Source organism: Phasianus colchicus, chromosome 1 (assembly GCF_987193195.1).
Source record: "Phasianus colchicus chromosome 1, bPhaCol1.hap1.1, whole genome shotgun sequence".
Taxonomy (NCBI): Eukaryota; Metazoa; Chordata; class Aves; order Galliformes; family Phasianidae; genus Phasianus; species Phasianus colchicus.
The window spans coordinates 192,477,881-192,500,367 of NC_143436.1; the positions used below are offsets into that span (position 1 = coordinate 192,477,881).

General features: G+C 35.5%; 1 long non-coding RNA gene across 6 annotated transcripts in view; it reads left to right on the top strand.

Moving 5' to 3' along the window:
- Nucleotides 1-22,487, top strand: part of LOC116230365 (uncharacterized) — a 40,593-nt gene that overhangs the window by 7,315 nt on the left and 10,791 nt on the right. For 2 of the 6 annotated variants that reach the window (XR_016463476.1, XR_016463472.1), the window contains 5 exons: nt 47-239; nt 323-368; nt 2,388-2,579; nt 3,644-3,789; nt 5,658-5,800. This is a non-coding gene — a long non-coding RNA (uncharacterized LOC116230365). Of the gene's footprint in view, nt 1-46; nt 240-322; nt 369-1,246; nt 1,296-2,387; nt 2,580-3,643; nt 3,790-5,657; nt 5,801-22,487 lie in introns of all 6 variants that reach the window. The other 4 variants (XR_016463475.1, XR_016463473.1, XR_016463474.1 and 1 more) reach the window with 4 other exon arrangements.

Below are 22,487 nucleotides of genomic sequence, written 5' to 3' on the forward strand. Positions count from 1 at the left end.
TTTCCTTCTCTCTTCTATTACATTCCTCTTTATTTTCTTTTCCCAGATAATAAATGAAGAAGTAATTTGTTTACAAGGCACTTTCCCGTTTTCTCTGCTGGATACTTTGAATGTCAGCATGATAGAAGAGGGAGAGATTTGTGGCACATCTTTGTAACTTGACCAATGATCTGCTGCACAATCCATTATTGCTGGAGACATTTGCATGAAAGCAAGACATCCTGCAGTTACTTTCACAGGTTCATATTTTTCTACATAGAGAAACAGCTACAGCTCAACAATAATACCTTGTATTGTAACCTATGCCTTTCTCCATCTGTAGATGAGGTGGCTGTGTTTTTGTGAAGGTTATTTTTGGCTTGAAACAGGTAATTTTTGCTTCAGTGTTACTCACTAAAATTAAACCTCTTTAGATTGTAAAGAACTGATCTGACTAGTAACATCAAGACAGAAAATGCCTTATCTCTGTACATACAAAATTTGAAAAGAAGATAGCTAGAATTATCTAGTTAACTAATTTGATACAAACAAAAAATTGTATACTGTTTTGTTGAACTTCTCTCTTAACTCCCAACACTGATGGATCCTGTTATTTATTCAACAGACAGGATTCAACTCTTCTCTCTGGTTTGTAATCACATGAAATAATTTGGAGTATTCATTTTTCTAAGTCTGAAGCAGTAATTAATTGTGCCCAAATGCATATGATTGGACCTAATTTGTAGGCCTATGCCATGATAATGATAACCCTAAAATAAAATGACTCTCTTTTAGTAAAGAAGCCAAGAAACAAAAACACTTATACAAAAATTACTTCCTTTCCCACACTCCCTATCTGAGCAACAGATTAGAAAGGAACCAATCCATTTATCTTTTGGATATTGAGTTCAAATTCTCTTGATTTCAACAGTCAGCAATAAAATTAAGTTGTTGGAGTTCTTCTTCTAAAGTACAGAATATTTGAAGCCTTACCTTTTGGCTTAATTCCGTTGTCAATAAATCTTTTTTAATTTATGAGGTAAATACGATGGGAAACAAATTAGTAGACTCCTCCCCCCAGCATTATATACATAAATTTTGGTAAGCATGGGAATGCATTTCTGTGAGTAGTTTCAAAAATTACAAATCAGAATATTTACTTTAAAACTCAGGAAAGCCTTTTTTGCTTTCTGATTTTGTCTCATTCCTTAAATTGTGGTGAAACAATGATCTTCATTTCCAATTTGAAATCAATTAATTATTATAGAATCAAGAGTCTGTCAAAGATCCTGGAACTGAGAACTCTGACTGCGAGTGTAAGTCTTCATTTGTCTTTCTTTGGCAAGATTTCTGCATTATTTATAGGGAAAAAAGCAGAAGGAATTTTTTCCAGATGGCTCTTTTTACAAATGAATTTTCTAGTTACGATATATCAGACCATTCCTCTTTATATCCAAGTGATTTTTTCTGATTTATGTAGCATGGCGCTTTGCAGTAGAAGGTCACTAGAAAAATTTAACTGAAAGATATCCTTCTTTGGAAACCCCTCAGGTAGCTCTCAATATTTCATCGGTTTGGGTGTTTATTTTCACTAAACCAAGTGCTATTTATCTATTACACACATTACTATAAATCATTTATATTGCTCTCAATATATATATATATAAAAGACATTTTACAGTTATCAGAAGGAGAGATTGAGAGAAATGCTAGTTTTTGGGAATTGATACTCATAGCAATTTAAGAATAATTAGTTCCTATTTCCATGCTACTCAGTAAGCCAATTTCTGTCCCAGGTTAAATCAGCTCTTTAAATAACACCGGGTTAAATGACATCTCATTGCAGACGACTCTCGAAGCCAATAAAAGAAGTCAAATTAGTACTTTTCCTATACTCCCAATGCCATCTCTATTTGCTTATATGTATCTTTCTAAGAAAGCAGCACAACTGCTATGATGCCAAGTGTCAGAAATCACTTTAACTTCAGTAGAAGTGATACAGTGCTCAAACAGCCCCGAGGACCAGAAATGCACAGTTATTACTCAGACATCTGTTTGATCCTACAGCCATGTAGTACACAGGAGCATGGTAAACCCTCCATGAGTGCTTATGTGTGTGCCTATATGACTGAAGCATTATGCAGAGACATCTGTTATATTGATCTGATTTCTATCTTACATTTTCTGAGATGATAGATTTCGGTTTTTTTTTTTTTTTTTTTTTCCTAAAATGATGGATAAGAGTTCCAAGGCGAGAATCTACAACTGGAGGAGAAAGTCACTTAGGTTTCTGTCTGTGAACTTATAAAATATTGGAGTATATACATAAGAAGAACATTGGGATGATGGTGGCTTTTGCTATTTTTTGTGGATATATTTCATCTGTATACTCTCTCTGCCTCTCTCAGTGAATACTAGTGAGCTTTCCTGACAAATGACGTCTTTTACCTGAGTCTTAGAGAATGTTCTACTAAAGGCTGAGAAAACACCGCAGTAAAAGCCTGGTGGCTCTGTAAAGTTCAGTCTCCAGTTGAACAAACACCAAAAACATAAAGTTGAGACTTCATTATATGATAGCTTCTGTGAAGAGTGTCTTAAAGGTAAATAAGATCCTCTCCCAACCTTTCCTACAGGACTTATGCTTAGGGTAAAATGAATTCATTATAAGTTTGAAATTAAAAAATGTCATTTTCATTTGAAGTTTTAATTAGTTCATTTGCCTTACACATTTAGTTTCCAAATCTTATGAACGTCTCTTAAAAATCATGTATATTTTTTTTGCCCCAGTCTAGAAAAGTATTTCAGTATGTAATTAACTTTAAGCATCCGATAAATCCCAAGGATTATTCAAAGTACAGGTTTGTAGTCTTTCAGATGGCGAAGATCCAGCATGCTCAAAGTTTTTTACAATTTGTTCTGTACAATGCATAAATAATACAAATCGAGTCTCCTTATTTTGGATTCTTTATTCTTTTTTCTTATTATTTCTCTGTTATTTTGTTGTTGCTTTTTTTTTTTTTTTTTTTTTTTTTTTTTTAATCCCATGGAACTTTAATTATGTCTCATTTGCTTTATCTAATCAGGAATAATATAATCCTAAAAACATTTTCCACAACAATCTAACGGGAATGAAAAGATAATTATTTTTCACCTAAAAGAAATAATTAATGCTAAAATGTTCTTGAATAAGAAATGTACAGTTGTTTGTGACTGGTTTGACTGTAATGTATAACATAGTTAGGCATTGTGTATTCTAAGTCTTAATGTTTACCATATATATTGAACAAGCTAAATTGTTCAGATGATTTCTGAATGTAACTTCTTTTCCTGTGAACACAACATTTACAGTGTAGAGTTTATTTTAATGCCTGCAGATAGGAACACTTGCTTCTTTCTGTAAGACATTCTGTTTTTGGAGTTATCTTTTATCATTGTTTTCATTAAGTGGGCCAAAATGTTGAAAATTATCATAGAACTCCATTTCAATATGAATGAATTGTGTCTCAGTATTTTCACTTCAGCCCACCAGGAAATATCAGAAATAAAAATATCAAGCTATTGTGGAGTGGCTAAAAAGCTACTAGCATAGTTTCACAATTACTATCCCATGAGTGAAAGTTGTATTGCTGGGAAAAATATCTTTGTTTCTCTCTGTGACTTCCAGGAGTTTGTCAGTCCTATTGCAAAACTGCTGTTGGTCTTTCAGTCAGTAAGCAGGGAAAGACTTGATAGCGGGAAAGGACTAAAAGAACCAAATTGCAAATAAGCTCTTGACTGAGTTTTATTGCACATCCATCAACATAGAGCAAGGTTTGTTAAATATTAGTGATGGCACATTGAGAAATTCCAGCTTAATATATCTTGTCAGATTTTTTCCAGTCATTTTCTCAGTCATTGCCTGAGGAATGTCTTGATATGAAAAAAAAAAAGGACCAGGGGTTTGGGAACTTGCTTACCTTGATAAGGCACAGGCAGTATCACTTATGTCCATCACATTCATTGGCAGTGTGAAGTTTTATAAGATACTTTTTCCTATCAGATTTTCACCTTCTTAAATGCGGAAACTTAGAGCTGTAAGTTCTCTGGAGTATTAACAATCTGAAACTACACAGGGTAGTTAAGGATATTAAATGCATTAACATATGCAAATAACGTGAAGTCAGATATATTCATAAATAAGTCATACAAAAAAAAAAATTCTAAATATGGTATACTTATAAAATAAGCTATATAAATATATATTTGTGTGTATATGAAAAAACATTAATACTTGCAAAGACAGAGATATGAAAGCACATTCTTCAGTAACAACCTCATAGTATATTGTATTAAAGTTGTCTGATGTTTACAAGTTACTTTTACATTAATACAGTACTTTATACTAGGACTATATTTCTTTTTTTTTTTTTTTTTTTACTAACTCCAGAATAACCTTTCAATTTATAAATCAAAAAGCAGGCTTTCACACTGATGTGCTGCAGCATTTTTAGTGTTTCTAAGTGAATAGCAGATTTTTCTTTTTTTTTTCTGATTTATAATCCTTCAGCCTTGGATCAAAGTCTGATCAGATGGCAATGAAGTAGTTATTTTGACTTTATGACATTAAATGAGCAATAAAATTAAACAAAAATAATTATTTGTTTATATAGCAAAAGAAAAGAAGAAAAAAAATCATAGAATCAGAGAAAGGCCTGAGTTGGAAGGGACCTAAAGACTATCTAGTTCCAAACCCCAAAACCCTTCTCATAGGAAGGAACACCACCCACTGGTGTTGCCCAGGGCCCCCATCCAATCTGACCTTGAATGCCTCCAGGGATGGGGCATCCACTACCTCTCCAGGCAGCCTGTGCCTGTGCTTCATCACCCTCTAAGTAAAGATTTTCCTCCTAACATATAACCTAAATCTTCCCTCTTTCATTTTTGTTTTGGTTTGTATTAAACCATTCTCCCTTGTCTTATCACATTAGACCATATAAAAAGCTAGCCTCCTTTTTTTATATATATAATTAAGATCATTAAAGTAGATTTCTTAATCACTTTAGTGGGTTTTATAATATAAGAATATAAACTTCAAAGTTGGTTAGTGTTCTGTTCATTCATTAATCCTATTACCTTTGCATTACATGGAATCATTCAAATAAAACCACAGAATACTGTGTTTCTTAATTCTGAGAGATATATAAGGACTAAATTTTTAAAGTTGTAGAAGGTATGCTAAAATCTCCCATGTTCTGTAACTTATTTAAACTAATGTTGAATAACTTTTAAGTTTGACCTTGTACATGTCAGAATAATCTAAGTGTTTTTAATAAAATATAGGGTGATAAAAAGATTGAATTTATAGTTTCATCTACTCTTCTGCTAATATATTTTTAGGATGTATTAACTTGTAAGTTCAGATGCTAGGAATTGGTTCTTAGAGATACATTATGTGGGTCAATATTCCATCAATAATTCAAGATGTAATTTAAACATATAATTATGTTCAATATATTACTACTCTTCACTACTTTGGCTCAAGACTATCTTAAGAGTCACAGCAAGATATTTTTATGTATTTATTTGGAGGATCATACATTTCTTTTGAGTGACCTACAATTCTTTGTGAATCAGATAGATATCCCAATACATACCATTTGATATTTAAACTGAAGGAAGCTCCTTTCTCATTTCACTAGATAATAGAAATGTGTGATCTTGCAGTCTACTGCGCTGGAGAGCTAGCATGCAGGTCTTTTACATTTGCAGAGGAGGAAAGAAAACACTTTTTTCATGTGCTCTGATAGTGTTGCTATTGGAAGACATGAATGATTGTGTTCAGGTAACCTGTCTAGTTTCTTCAAGCCCACTTTAATTATCACATTACTAAAATACCACAAGCAAAATTAAGAACTGCACAGAATGCACCATAAGGGAACCATATTGTCCTTATGTTTGATTCAGTCATTCTTATTCTGTTGGTTCTCCCCTTCGTCATCACTACACCTTCATCTTGCTTTATTTTTGGCATTAATTTTTTTGAGAAGTACTATTGTGCTACAAGGATTGCAAGATTGAGGCTGTTTTCTTGTGATAGGGATTTACACTATATTTTCATTAAACAATTTCTAATTCTATCCATCTAGATAGCTCAAAAAAGGTGTGAATTCATGGTACAGGCATGCTGAATTGAGTTTGAATCTTTTTAATATAGAACCACTGGATTATATGTGAAATATTTCATGCTTTACTTCTGTGCTATTTGCTGTCCACTCTGGTATATTCTATGCAACGTCCAAAGTCAATATCCAGTCCAGAAGTTCAGATTTAAAACCTTAAATTTTATTTAAAAAAATATCATTATTATTATTATTTTTTAAGGCTGGGGAGGTTGGGGGGAGGAGGTGCTGGAGAAATTTTCAGTTTCCTAGAAAACTGTAAAACTGTAATTGAGAGACAGCATCATTTCCAAATGGAATCATAAAAAAGTCCATGAGATTTTTAAAAAGTTCAATTCATAGTTCCCAAATTCTATGTTTTTTTGAGTGAACGATTTAATTGCTTGCCTGTTCTTTCTTATTCCTTGTCTGCACAAAACAACTGTCTTGGAGAAATGTCACCATTAAGGGTAGGCAAATAAAACAAGTGCTCTTCAATCTTATTTCTCTGCTCAGTTCCAACCATTCTAAAAGACATGAGGCTCAGAGTTTAAAAGTCATTGACAATCTCCTCCCCTCTCCCCTCCAATAAAAAGTAATTTTTTAAAAAAGATTTTTTTATATATCTTTCATCTCCTAAGAGGAAACCTACATCTAACATTCTTCCAAATGCAAAAATTTCTCAATAAATTTCTTCATAACTGCTGAAGTCAAAAGTAGAGTGTCATGAAATAAATTAAAAGAATAACAACAACAACAACAAACAACAAGAAACAACATTTATATTTGGGCCTTTTTTAATGACAGTGAAATTTCATAGATGAAAACAATTATGTGAATGATATGAAAATTTTTTACACAAAAGTAATGTGCTCATAATGTGAAAAGAGATTAGTCCCTGTAGGAAATTAGTTCACATCCTGACATAATGTTGATTAAATTTTTGCTTTCTTTTCATCTAGTCTTCATCTCTTTATACAAGTTCTCAAGAGAATGAACACCAATTCTGTTGGGGATTTTGATCAACCACAAAAGCCATTTTTATTGTCATGTTTAGTTTTCAGTGCTATAAACTCAATCCTTTAAATAATAATAAGTCAATGACGCATTTACTAAATACTGAACAACTTGAAATTAGCATGGCTGATAGCTGTAACTGTGGAAAACGGGTAATTCCTCCTTGTTGGAATTTTTCTGAGTTTCAATTCCACACATGGCAACAATTTGGTCACAGAGCATGGCTGAAATAATAGTTAAGCATAGACAAGGTGTGCTAGCATCTTGTAAGAGCTAAATGTGCCATAAAGGCTTTCTTAGGACAGTCAGTGAAATCTCTACTAACTGTATGTGTATCTTCTTCAACAGCCTGTTTATCTGATACTGTAAAGATGTTTGATTTCTAAAAGCTGACCAATAAAAATGTGGAGATATTGAGTTCTTAATCATTTCTGTTCCTCTTTATCATGTCTCAGTCCTCATATTTCCTGTGTAGTTTTGAAAAATGTCTGGAAAACTGTCCCAGTCTTCCTGCTCTAGATGGTTCTGTTTGGGCAGTGGAGTCGGACCAGAGGTCCCTTTCAACATCAGGCAACTCTTTATGCAATTCTTCATAAAAATAGAGAGAAGGAATTTTTCTTTAACAGCCTTCTTATTCTGTTACACTAGTTCATTTGTTTGAATATTTTCCTGTTATTAATGAAACCTTCATTATTAAGTACTGGAGCATATCATAGTCTTTAAAGTTAGTGTTTTTAGCTCACATCTGAAATTTATTTGAACGTTGTTCTGACACCAGAGAAAACTAGAAATTATGGGAATGTCTTTATTCTTGCTTTATAGATTGAGGTCAAACTTCTCAAGATTTATTTGATCTACAGTTTAGCTGAAGACTGAAGTTACCTCACTCAGGCAGGAATCTTGGGCATGGGATGCAACTGGCCTGAATCTGAACACAATTATTTCCCCAGTTATATGGAAGCAGCTATCCCTGCAAATTCCCATTTGATGTGCTGGGCAAAACCTGTAGACACAGCAAGAAAAGTTATACCAAGGTCATGCAAGTACTAAAATATGGAAAGTAAGATGTAAACAGTATTTTCCTTTTGCCAGGGTACTATCCTGAAAACCACAACCCATCTGCTTAGATTACTGAAGTCAGCAATTGCACATATGTTTTTATTACAACCTAATTAACAAACAATTCTTACTAGTGGTAGCACAGTTATGATAACTCTTACATTCCAAATAGACTAGTTATTAAAGAGTAGTTCTAATGCTATTAACATTTTTGCATAAAAACATCTTATTATGCACCTCCCCTGTCTGGCATTGTGCTCACCCTTCATCTGTCCTTGGAACCCTCAGCTGCCTTTGTCAAGTAGAGTGGAATGCGGGAAGTCAGCAGGAGTCTCCTGGGAGGAGTTTGGTCTGATCCAGCCTCACTTGAAAGTCTCCAGGAATGGGGTATCTATGGACAACCGATTCCACCACCCTCACTATAAAAGACTTTTTCTTTATATTCAACATAAATCTGCCCTTTTTAAGCTTGAAACCATTTCCCCTTGTTCTGTCACCACAGACCTTGCTAAAGAGTCTGTCCCATTTTTCCTGTAGCTCCCTTTTACATATTGAAAAGTCACTACCATGTCACCTTAGAGTCTTCTCCTCTCCAGTTTCAAGAGCACCAGCTTTTTCAGCCTGTCCTTGGAGGAGAAATGTTCCATCCCATAGATCATTTCTGTGGCCTCCTCTGGACCTCCAACAGCTCCATGTCTCTCCTGCACTGAGGTTTCCACATCGGACACAGTACTCCAGATGAGGCCTCACCAGCACTGAGTAGAGGGGCAGGATCAACTCCCTCAAGCTGTTGATGCACTACTTTGTCCAGCCTCCCATGTACCTCTATCCCCAGGTCTTTTTCTTCAGGGCTGTGTTCAATCCTTTCATTCCCCAAATGTATTGGTAGTGAGGGTTGCTTTGACCCAGGTGCAAGACCTTGCATTTGGATTCACTGAACCTCATGAGGTTCAACTGGCACCACTGCTCAAGATGTCTAGGTCCCTCTGGATGGCATCCCATCCCTCTGCTGTGTTGACTGCACCCCACAGCTTGGTGTCATTGGCATACTTGCTGAAGGTTCACTTGACCCTGCTGTCAGTGTCATTGATGAAGATATTAAAGAGTATCAGTCCCAGCACTGACCCCAGGTGGACAACACTCATCACTGATCCCAATCCAGACATTGAGGCACTGACTGCACTCTCTGGAATTGATCCTGCAGCCACTTTTTCACCCACTGAACAGCCCACCCATAAAATACACACATTTCCAATTTGGAGAGAAGAGTATTGTGGTGTACCTTGTCAAGGGCCTTACTGAAGTCCAGATAACTGACATGTGTGGCTCTTCTATTGTTTACTGATGCAGTGACACCATCATAAAAGGACACTAGTTTGACCAAGCAGGATTTGCCCTTGGTGACATCATGTTCATGCTTCTGTAGAAGTCCTTGCAATATCTGTTCCAAAGAAAATCAGCTGATGTTGTCTAGGGCACTCTCACTATGAGAGTCAGGTCCAGCAAGCACAGCACAGTGCTGACTGCATTTGGAAGAACAGAAAACCTTGAGACTGACATTTCAGAAAAGTATCCAATCTATCCAACTATATTAACAGAGGGGTGGCACAGCGGTGAGGGAGGTGACTCTCCCTCTTCACTCTGTCCTTGTGAGGCTCCATCTGGAGAATTGCATCCAGGTCTGGCCTCTAATACAAGAAGAATATGGAACTGTTGGAATGGCTCCAGAGGAGGGCCACAAAGATGATCAGAGGTCTGAAGAACCTTTCCTATGAAGAAAGGTTGAGGGAGGTGGGCTTGTTCAGTTTGGAGAAGAGGTGACTCTGGGAAGACCTCGTTGTTGCCTTCCAGTACTTGAGGGGAACTTATAAGCAGGAACAGAGTGATTTTTTACATGGTCTAATAGTGACAGTACAGGGGGGGATGGTTTTAAACTGAAAGAGTTAGGTTAAATGTTAGGAAGAAATTCTTTACTCAGAGAGTGTTGAGGCACTAGAACAGATTGCCTAGAGAAGCTGTAGATGCCTCATCCCTGGAGAAGTTCATGGTGAGGTTGTGTGGAATCGTGGCCAGCCTCATCTGTTGGGTGGGAACCCTGCCCATGGCAGGGGGTTGAAACTAATTGATCTTTTAAGGTCCATTCCAACCAAAGCCATTTTATGATTCTGTGAATCCATGATTCTATGATTCTATTTATTTGAGATTATTTGCATTGTCCTTTGTTCCATTGCACACTACAGTTACTCTTCATTGGTTGGTTCACATCTACTTAACCCTGGCCAGCAGGGAGAGGGAGGTGATTTAAACTGAGACAGAGGAGATTTAGGTTAGATATTAGGAGGAAGTTTATCACACAGAGGGTGGTGAAGCACTGGAACAGGTTGCCCAAGGAGGCTGTGGATGCCCCATACCTGGAGGCATTCAAGGCCAGGCTGGATGTGGCTCTGGGCAGCCTGGTCTGGTGGTTGGCAACCCTGCATATAGCAGGGGGATTGAAACTAGATGATCATTGTGGTTCTCCAAATCTTCTCTTATATAATATATATGAATTTAGATGCTGCATCTAGAAGTGTTTTATTGCCATTTACTTCTTTGGTTGTAGTTGACTGGGTTTTGATCTATTTTTCAGGCCTAAACATTATTTTTTTGTCAGAGCAGTGTCATGTAATCATGTTCCTTTTGTCTTTTGGGAAGTTTTGGAATAATTATTTTGTTTTCTTTCTGATTCTTTCTGTTCTTTCAGTTGTACTTTCTGACTAACTAGTTTTCAGATCAGTTAGTGATGATAGGTTTTTTTGAAGGCACAGTTGTTCAGGAACATTATTGTACGTGGAGTAAAATAATGAAATTCTTGTTGTAGCACTGCAGTGAATGCAAAATTGTTGATGTGATGGAAAGAATGAAAGGTGACTTTTGAAATATGTCTGTAATTTCCAGTCAGACATCTTTTGCATACACTTTCATAATCAAAACTGAAACAAATATGTGATTTATTGAATTTTCAGTTATCAAAATCCATTTAACAGTGTTGGTTTTAATTCTAAAATGTAGAAAGTAATAGTTGAATATCCGTAACATCAATTAAACCTATTAGATTTATGAAAAATGGGGAGAAAACTAACAAAGTAGAAAGCTGTAGTTTATGTATATCACCATGAGATGGTAAGAAAAAAAACACATGGTTTGAAACAGTGTATGAGCCTTCTGGGTCTCTAGAAATTAATGTTTTTAAACATAGATATACATACATATATATATGCATATATAGATTATACATATCAGGAAATGTTTGCTAGACATCCAAATTTTTACACCATTGTTAAAGTAACTGAGTAAGTTAAATAGAAACCTTTTGTTTGGTGCAGAATTGTTTACAGACAATTTCATCTCAAATAAGAAAGCGTATCTATGCAGTTGTGAATCCTATTAGAAGGCTCTACATTGTCTTTTAGAAGAGCTATCACAATAATCCTACTTAAATTGACAATTAAAGTATGTGTTTCTTATGGCTGGCTTCAGACACACTGTGCAATTTACTAAGTAATGGGAACAATGTCATTTGCTATATGCAAATTCCTTTTAGGAGAAATTAAATATTAGTATACTTTGCTCATTTAAGTTTACAACTACGGGAAAGACCATTATTGAAATTTTCTTAGAGCAGTACAAACTTGTGCATTATTTCTGAAACAATAAGATGCAGTGTCAGAAGTATAACACTAATACCTATGCACAACTTTCCAATATGCTATAAAAATAAGCTTGGACTGATCTGTTGTAGCATTGAATAAATTAACACAGACTTGAATAGAATTACATTTAGTTTACAGCTTTATAAAGGAGATGAAACACAGGGCCTTGCAGTATAGAGAAGTGGAGAGGAGTGTAAAATTTCTTGGCTTCTCTAAAAAAATGTCCACTATGGAAAGACAATCCTTTGTGAAAACATCCTCATGCTTCTAAAAGTTGTATAAATATTGTTTCCTACATTTATCGTTTCTAGGATCCAAAGTTTCTTGGCAGGCATTTATGTATTCTGTAGGTATGGCCAAAGATGGTAAATCCCTTTCTGAATTACAGAAATTACATCATATAAGCAAACAGAATAGCTTAAGTTCTTTTCTGTTTTCCAGAGAAACATAAATAACAATTTTATCTAGTATGCAGAAACTATGAGGAATGAGTATAACAGAACTGTTAAAACTACCAAAAAAGAAATCAAATAAGGGTTACTGTTAGGATTGTGGTTCTCAAAAGAAGGCACTGTACAACAATTTTCTCATTATGAGAATTAAATCTGCAAATCTAATAAAAATGGCATTTCCATGGCACTGTATGGTTTTTGCTGCAGAACAATTTAGAGAAAATCTAAGGTGAACGCTTTGAATGAGAAATCTACTTTGTGTGTGACATTCTTTCACTTTATTCTTCAGCTGTTTTTGTTTTTTGTTTGTTTGTTTCTCCTTACGTAAATAACCAATTATTGCATTATCTCACAAAGATGTTTTTGTGGATTATTTTGGCAACATCTAATGTTTTATAAATAGAAAAGTAATTATAATGTGGTCTTTGCTTTGCAGTACATCGTTGTCAATATCTGAGTAGATTTTGCAAATAACAGATGAACTATATATATATATATGTATATATATATATATATATATATATATATATTTTAATTTAAAATATGGGATACCAAGCAGTCTACCTATACAACCTAAACAAATGCTACAGTGTAGTTAATTTGAATGGTTATTTAAAGAACGCGAGTATTTATTTGAACTATATTAAAATCTTTATATGGATGCAGATTTTATTTAAACTTAAATGTTAAGCAGCTAATTTACAGGAAAGTGTGTACTTGGAATAGGTTGCCCAAGTGGATGCTCCATCCCTGGATGCATTCAAGGCCAGGCTGGCCATGGCTCTGGGCAGACTGGTCTAGTGGTTGGCAACCCTGCCTGTTCAGGGTGATTGAAACTAGTTTATCTTTGAGGTCCTTTTCAACTCAAACCATTGTATGATTCTATTTTACAATTCTATTCCATTTGCCAGAAGATTTCCAATGAGGTTTCTTATGTTCAAATTGCTCTGTGTAGCTGTAACCATTAAAATCCTTTGTTGCCGATGTTTTGCTTTGAGAAACTGTGTTTCTAGCTCATTGTATTTCCATGTAAAGAGGTGATATGGAATATGTCCCATCATCATAACATTGCATGTGTGTTAATTAGTCTTGCCTCGTTAAACTTGGTGCTATTCTCAAGTTAGACATATTTCCTGTGGCTCCAGTTCAAACCTATTCAGAGCTCACTGAAAGACTAGTCCTACATCACTGCATCTTACAGGGAACAAATAAAGTCCTGGTAGACCTCAGAATGTCATCTCTGAAGACAGAAACATTAAGCGGTTCATTAGATTTGTACTTTGCTCGCTGAGTATTGATTTCTATAATAACAGGATGCTGAGATATGCCACAGGGTGCACTTGTACCTACACAGCTGTTGAGCAGGTTTGTTATGTTTTTGAAGAAATAGGAGTGACAGTACAGGTACTAATCAGGCCTGTGGGTCTGGGCAGAATAATGGTTGGCTCATCTGCTTCAATCTGACAGCTGAAATGGCTCAAGGAGTTTCAGACCTTAACACAGACACACACTGCCAAGAGAGTGCTCTGGTGCCATTTATCTGCCAGTCTGTTTGGGGACCATGTTGTTTTCCAGACTGCATAGAGAGCATTAAAAGTACCACATTTGTATTCTAGTCAGGTTCTGCTCATTACAAAACAGCACAGAGGGTACTTGGCACTTCAGAAGATGTGACCCAAAGCAGTTTACCTGAAACTCTTTGTATGCTCTTGGCAGATGAGGAAAAAGCAGCAAGCTCCTAAGCACCATTAGGTAGTGAACTCTTGTAAATAGGACAAATTGATTTTGTACTGGAGCTTTCCTACCGGGAGGCAATGACTATGGCTACCCCATGATTTCCTGTGAACTTTTCATTGCTTAAATAGCAAGGCTCTCGGTTTTGGAATTTCCCTTTTAAATTCAAACATCTACATTCTGATTTCCCATTCTGCCACTTAGCTCTGTTTTACACTGCAAGCATTTCTTCTGACTTCTTTAACTGTTGTTAAACATTTTTCATGATAGTTAGGAGCATCAGGTTTTGCCTTTTTTTTTCTTTACAGAGATCAGGATGGAGTTTGTGTTCATGTATCCATCTTCATCTGGGAATTTTCTGCTCTCTCAATTCTCCAATAATTCTGAGATATGATCAAATATTTAGGGCATGAGTCAATGTGAGATTTAATATTTTCTGATAAAATCCAGAAAGATTCTCAAATACTTTGGACAAAGGAAGCTAAGTTCAGTAGTGCTATGTTAGTCGAGAACATATCTGAAGATTTCATTTAGTGAAAATAAATATCGTGAGTGAGATTTATTTCAATCACCTTCAACCACCTAAATTGTAGGTTGCCAGTCAAAGGGCTAAGAATATTCCAAAGAAAATTTGTATTTGATATCTCATCTTGGAGAGCGTAACTCAAACTTGCCAAGTTTGTCCTGCTCTTGACCATGTGAGCTGTAAATGAATATTGCCACTTCCTCATTTTCTACCTTGTAACCTGGTAACCCAACTTCAAGAGTTAAAATCATAAGGTCATTCTTAGGTGAAGTGTTGGATGAAAAAACATCAGGTGCAAAAGCAAATCTAAACTTCATAGCTGCTTTCTGATTTTGTCTTTGTGATTCAGAGTATTGATTTATTTGTGAGCTGTATGTCCCAAATAAAAGGATATGTTTTCAGATAAAAAATGCACAGTGCTTGGAAAGACAGATAAGAAAAAATTAAGTGCAGATTAGGAAATAGGAAAAAATATGCAGCTTTTATTTGGCAATTAAAATTATATATTGATTGCACAATACTCTAAGTTGCACATACTCTTCTGATCTGTGATACAAAATATTTTTCCCCTCTTATAAATGAGAAGTGCAAAATGGCATCAACAGATATGGAGAAGGCTGAGGTACTCAGCAAGTTCTTTGTCCCAGTCTGCAGTCTTCACTGGCAATCATGCGTCCAACCTGTCACTGAGATGCATCTCTGTGGTGCATTGCATGTATTACATTTGGGACACAAATGTGGTTTCATATCTAGAGGAAGCATGGACAATTTTCCCCTACTTGATGGACTATTCTGCAAAGTATCTATAAATCAGGTTATATGTTATTTCCTGCTTTTTAAAGTAAAAGATTAATTTGATCAGATTGCTCATCAAGGCCGTGAACGAAGATCAGCTGTGTAGCTATCCACAATGCCTTCAGCTCACTTTTCACAGACTGGCCCATAAAGACAATCTTTTTCTTAGCTAATGGTAAATACATGAAATGGTTTTGTATTGGATAGCAGACTTATGTCTTATGAGTAAAACCAGCATATTGACGTTTTCCCCCAGGTATTTTGTATAAACAATTGTCCCATTGTCATTGTCTGTTTCTACTCTAAAAAAAAATCATTATACACCATTTTCAGTTCTGTTGACTTCAATAGGAAAGAACCATGCTTGGGTTTGGAGTTCACAGCTGCTCAGTTGATTCCTAGAAAATGACAGAGATATGTAAGTGAACAAATTATATGGAAGGAGAAAACCTAGGAAAAGAATAAAAGAAACAAAAAATAGCATCAACAAGATAAAGGAACAGGGGAAACAAGCAGTCAGTATAGGTTTGTCAAGAACACTATGAAAACAGACTCCTTTCTGGGATAGAGCATAAGGTCTTCTATACAGGGCAAAAGTATAAGTGTTGTGTCTCTGGATTACTTACGTTGTTTCACACAATGTTCTCATGAAATACCATTGTAGAAAAATTAAAAAACTGTAAACAGCTTAGAAAATTTGCCATTATTACCAATGATTCTCTGTTGAACTGGGAGGACATCTGGAATGGTTATCCAAAATGGAGTTCAAAGGTAGAAAATATTTTCATTAATATTGTCTGCCATCGAATGCAGGTAGTCATATTAAAAATAAAGATAACATCAAAGGGGTACAGGAAATCCTCAGACCTCTGTATGTGAGGACTGAGATCAAGAATCTTTGACATATTAGTGTCATTTTAAATAAAAATAAATCTTTAATTTTGTTAAAAGCAATCTAAAACTCTGCACCCACACAATTAATTGTGCAAGTAAAGAATGGGCATCTCAAATTATATTCATTTAGTTCACTGGGGCCAGTTTAGTGTACTTCCTAAAAGATATGCTTTAAGTGAGGGTAATATTGGCAAGGAAACAAACAAAAAACCTTTTAGAGATCTGGAAAATTAGACTTCTTTGGAAAAAATAAACTGCAGTGGGAGAATGGTGGTTATTTATAGAAAGGACTTTCATAGAATAAGAGAATTGCAGGAAAGGACTTTCTCTGCACAAAATAGCCAGGAAGCATAATTACCTCCTCCTCATTGCCTATAGCCAGTATTAAGCTAGAAACTATGAAGAAACCATACCGAGGTACGGTGTGTAATCAAGTAATATTAATCCAGAAAAAAAGAATAAGCTCTGTAACAGGCAGTTGTAATGCATGTGTAATAATTCTATCAATAGGAATTGCCTCTGCAGTTTTCCTGACTTTGACACTGTATTTCTAAACAAAACTTGACCCTTGAACACAGGCCAGGCTATTTTTTCCCATTTCTGGAGCTGTATAAATTGCTCGTTCTTATTTTGTGCTTAGAAACTCCAGCAGATCTGCTGCCTAAATTAGGCAATGTTATCGATGAGCTGAATTCAGGCTGCCCAGCACTTGGGAATCTTATCACAATTAAACAGAATAAACTCATTTTTAGGTTTTTGGGAGTGAGTCCTATATGAATTAAATAGATACAAAGGATAAATAAAACTAGCCAAAATATTGCTGGTACTGATTGTCAGAAAGCAATTGAGTTTTGAAGACAGATGTGAAAAAAGTCCCCATTGTTTTAGAAAAGAAGAAGAAGGACCTGATGATCTTGAAGTTCTTTTCCAACCTGAGCAATTCTATGATTCTATGATTCTAAATACTGTAGGAAGAAGATTAGTAAATGAGTCAGAAAAGATTCTGAGCACTACACTACTCATCTGCATTTTCATAACACTGTTGAAAAATGATATTAACACAGTAAAATAACAAATAAAATGATGTTATGGAAAGTGTGTTAATATGGAATATCGAATGAAATATATATGATATATATATATATATATCATATGAATGATATGAAATATAATATGAAATATGGTTTGGAATATTGTCAAATATATTTTTTAGTCCACTTATGAAAATATGCTGTTTTTTACCTACAAAGAATCTTTTAACTACACAATGCTCAAAGTGCAATTGTTAGAAAATGTGTATTAATGTAAAAGAATGAAGAAACAATTATTGCTCTGATTATAAATATTTGAATAGAGTACTTGATTAATCAGTTAGAACAACCAAAAATATTTTAGGTTGCTAAAAATCACTTCCTGACTAATATATGGAGGACCTAGAAAGGTTAATGCTCCTGCTCTTTAAGAAGGAACATGGTTTTCTTAAGGACTTCAGGTGGTCAGGCATGCAATTTACAACTATTCCAGAGGCAGCATTTCCAAGAGCAGAATGACCTTTATGACCATGCCTGGGGCAGTGATTAAATGCTCAAGACAGAGGAAGAGTTCTTGCTACTAAATTGCCAACACTATGACTTACAGCACCTGGATTTACTTTGTAGGTGTTCTATTTGAGTATTGACCAAGTCTGACCTTGCTTATCCTATGAGATTCTAAGATCATAACACAAGGTAATATGGCTGCAGGATATCAGTATTAATATCCAGAGGATTTGGCTCTCTTTACAGGCTTCTTGTTTTGGTTTTTATGTATTATCTCTTTCAAAAATTGGATCCTTTTTTTTTAAAATTATTATTTATTTACTAAGACCATTTCTTCAGTTGGTCTTTAGAGACTGACAATAGAAACATTAAGTAATCATGCACTCAATACTTTCAGCTCTACAAAGTATTTAAATTTCATATTAAAGAAACATATTTTCTTAAGTGATTAGTGACAAATCTGATATCAGATAGCAATTCTCTTCTTAGCAACTTTTATCCATCCTGTGAATTCATACCTACTCTGCATTTTTTACTACATCCATTCTGGTTCTACCCAAGTTATGAGCTGTCTATTTTCCCAGGATTGTTGCTGGCAAAAAATAACAAAATCTTATAGTTTTGTTATTCATGGATATGGTCTTAAAACAAGCAAGTTTGAGATGCATTGCTAAATATTCCCTGTGAAAAGCAATAAAAAATTCTCATAGGACAAAAAAATAAAGATGCTTTTTTTTTTTTTTTTTTTTTTTTTTTCACTTCACATTTAACTCCTGGGAGTTCAGAGCACACACAGAAAAGAAAAAAAATATATATGAAAAAATAAGTAATTTGATTTATTATTATTTTTAGCACATATAAATTTGGAAACTTAATAACTAGGCCAGGCACACTTAGTCATACCGGTCATCTTCATGCCCACTACATGTCATTCTCTTTTACGAAAACTGACTTTCCTAGAACTCCTGATTTTCAACTCCTGGGTTGAAAAGGACCCATCTAGATCATCTAGTTCCAACCCCCTGCTATATGCAGGGTCACCAACCAGCAGACCAGGCTGCCCAGAGCCACATCCAGCCTGGCCTTGAATGCCTCCAGGGATGGCGCATCCACAACCTCCTTGGGCAACCTGTTCCATTGTGTGACCACCCTCTGTGTGAAAAACTTCCTCCTAATATCTAACCTAAACCTCCCCTGTCTTAGTTTAAAATCATTCCCCCTTATCCTATCACTATCCACCCTCGTAAACAGCCATTCCCCTTCCTGTTTATATGCTCCCTTCAAGTTCTGGAAGGCCACAGTGACGTCTTCTTGAAGACTTCTTATCTCCAATCTAAACATGCTCAGCTACCTCAACCTTTCTTCATAGGAGATGTGCTCCAGCCCTTTCATCAACTTTATGGTCTTTCTCTGGATCCGTTTCAACACCTTCACATATTTCTTGCACTGAAGGCCCCAGGCCTGGATGCAGTATTCCAGATGGGGCCTCACAAGAGGCGAGGAGAGGGGAAGAGGGGGACATACATACATACATACATGAATATATATATAGTTGCCTTGTACTGTTACATTGACAAAGATATCTAAACAAATTAAATGATTGACTGTTTCCTCCAAATCCCAAAACAAGGTATTTTTCCCAAAGAAGCAGATATATAATAAAAAAAAAAGCAATGTCAGTGTATTGCTCTTCTTTGAATGTTCCCTCTGAGTCATTGCTCATCATTCTGCAATGATTTCTGTTTATTAAGACAGTCATAACTCAAAATCACCTTCTGTTCTGATCTTATGCTTGCAATATTAATATTTATTCAGTTATGTTTCATGTATTCAAGATGTAGACTTTTGTGAATTGAACTGTGACATTCATGCTTTTGTACAATTAGACTGGATAACATAGAGATGTTATTAAATGTCAGTATTAACCATTGTCTAACAAAAGAGGTCTTAAGAATTGGACATAGACTGTATTTGAGTACTGCTAAAAACAAATGGATGTGCTCTCCTCCTGGCCATTTTACTTAATGGGAAGGGAAAACAGTAATTGCTCTTGTGTGTAAATACCAGAAGGCTAGATGAGCTTTCTAACATGGTTCTAGAAATCTTCTTCTTCTTATATTTTTATTTAAAACAAACAGAAAAAATAAACATAAAATGTTTTCATTAATAATATTAAATATTTTGGAATGTTTCATTTTTTTCAGAATCACAGAGTAATTTGGGCTTAAAAGGATTTTAGAGATCACCTAGATCCAAAACCCCCTGCCATGGGCTGGTTGACACCCATCAGCTCAGGCTGCCCAGGGCACCATCCAACCTGGCATTGAACACCGTCAGGGATGGGGTACCCTCAATTTCTCTGGGCAGCAGTGCCAGGGTCTCAATGCCCTAATAGATCACAGAATCACACAGAATGGCCTGGATTGGGAGGGACCCAAAGGATCATAAATCTCCAACCTCCCACCCTATCCCCACGTGCAGGGCCACCAACCTCCCCATGTAATACTAGACCAGGCTGCCCAGGGCCCCATCCAACCTGACCTTGAACACCTCTAGGGATGGAGCATCCAGAACCTCTCCAGCAACCTGTTCCTCACCACTCTCATAGTAAAGAACTTCCACCTGACATCCAACCTAAATCTTCCCCCCTTCAACTTAAAACCATTTTCCTTGTGCTGCTGTTATCTACCTTTTCAAAGAGTTGACTCCCATCCTGTTTATAGGCTCCCTTTAGGTAGTGAAATGCTGCAATGAGGTCACCCCGCAGCCTGCTTTTCTCCAGGCTGAACAAGCCCAGCTTCCTCAGTCTGTCTTTCTAGGGGAGGTGCTCCAGCCCTCTGATTATCATCCTGGATGTAATACATCATCTGTTCAGATCCTGGACGTAGTACTCTAGATGAGACTCACAAGGACAGAACAGAAGGAGACAATCACTTTTTTTGCCTGCTAGTTAACAATTTTGATACAGCTCAGGATGCAAAGGCTGTACCAATTGTTATTCCTCTTTCTTTTCTACTATTCTTATACTTTTCAGATTCTTTCCTCCCATCTTTCACTGAGATATAATATGCAGGGATTTTCTTTGACATACCAAAGATGGAATTAAAATACTGCATCAATTACTGAAGCATGACACAAAAATCTAGTTACGAGAAGAGAAGCAGAAGAGGAAGAAACAGGAAAGCTTGGTGAATTTTATAACAAATTGAATTTCTGTAATGACGAGAAAAATTTGCTTTGTTATGGGGCCAGCAGTTATAAGGACAGTCTTTGTTAGTTTAGGATTTTCAGCAACATAGACTGAAAGTAACTGTTATTTATTCAATACTATTTATTTTTACTATTTATTTCCCTCTTGGTACATTCTGTTTTTCCCTTCCCGGAAGTGAGTTTAACATCAGTAATTAATCTCTTTGACTTAGACCTGTACACAGTTGGCATGCTGCTCTCCAAAATACCTTCCTAGGGACATGAAACACATGATACGTTTCTTCTACAGGATAAGTTAACATTTTGGTATTCTGTGTTTTGTTTTTATTAATAACAATAAATGAATAAATAAAATTGTAGGCATCCCTTTGGGAGTTGCATAGAAATAGTTGCAGGATAATGAAGAGGATTAAATGCTTCAGCATTAAAACACTCTCAAAATTAACTGGAGGTCGGAAAGGTTTTGGAAAGAGGAGAGGGCCCAGGAGATTTCTTAAATGGAAACTCTGTTCCTATATTCCTGTTGGAACCATTGGGCTTTATCTTCTCCAAATCCACTGAAGGCAGTTAGAGCTCGATAATTTTGTTGGTCATTGGTTCAGACAAAATGTAAGAAAAAAAGGTAGTTGTTTGAAAATGAACAAACAGCAAATGTTTGTAATTTTTTTTTTTTTTTTTTTTTTACTCTTCTTATTGTCTTTATTTTAAAGACTTAACTTTAACTTAAGTTCCATTGCACCCATAAACAGGATGGCTCCTAACTCACTCTCTGAAACCAACAGAATTGTAATTTTGTAATGCTTAGGAAATCCTTACTTTCATGATCCTTTAAATCACAGAATTGTTTACATGCAGTTATTTTCACAGTGATTAGTCATAGATAATTCATAGCTGGTATCTCATTTAAGTATACTACCTAATATAACTGCACCCAACTATTCATATTTCAACCAATCATACTGCTAATCAGATCTGTTTTAGATTTTGTTGTTTCCATAGCATTCAGTTAGGAATTAACAGAGGGCATTTGTATGATGCAGTTGTATTCTTTTGGTAATCTTCATCTCCCTCTTTTCTTTAAATCCAGTTACATTTACCAAGAGACAAGTTTGGTTCAATGAAAAGCTGACTGGATGAAACATTTTTTGTTGGGATTAGATAGTTTTCCAAAATCCCTTATGTAACAAATACATATTTTGAGACTGTAGTGTTGTCTTCATCTCAGATTTCTTTAAAATCTTAACAAGAGAATCTTGATTGGAAATTTTAACTTTATTTCCAAAGAAAATACTAGATTTTGTATTTAAGTAGGAATGATTTCCCACCCTTCTTACACCTCACTTCAAACACATTCCCCTCTCTGTTTCAACCTTTGAGCAGCAACACCCTTAAAAGAACAGCCTTTTAGCATTCCTTCCATTCGTGATTTGATGGTGTTTAAAATAAAAATAATT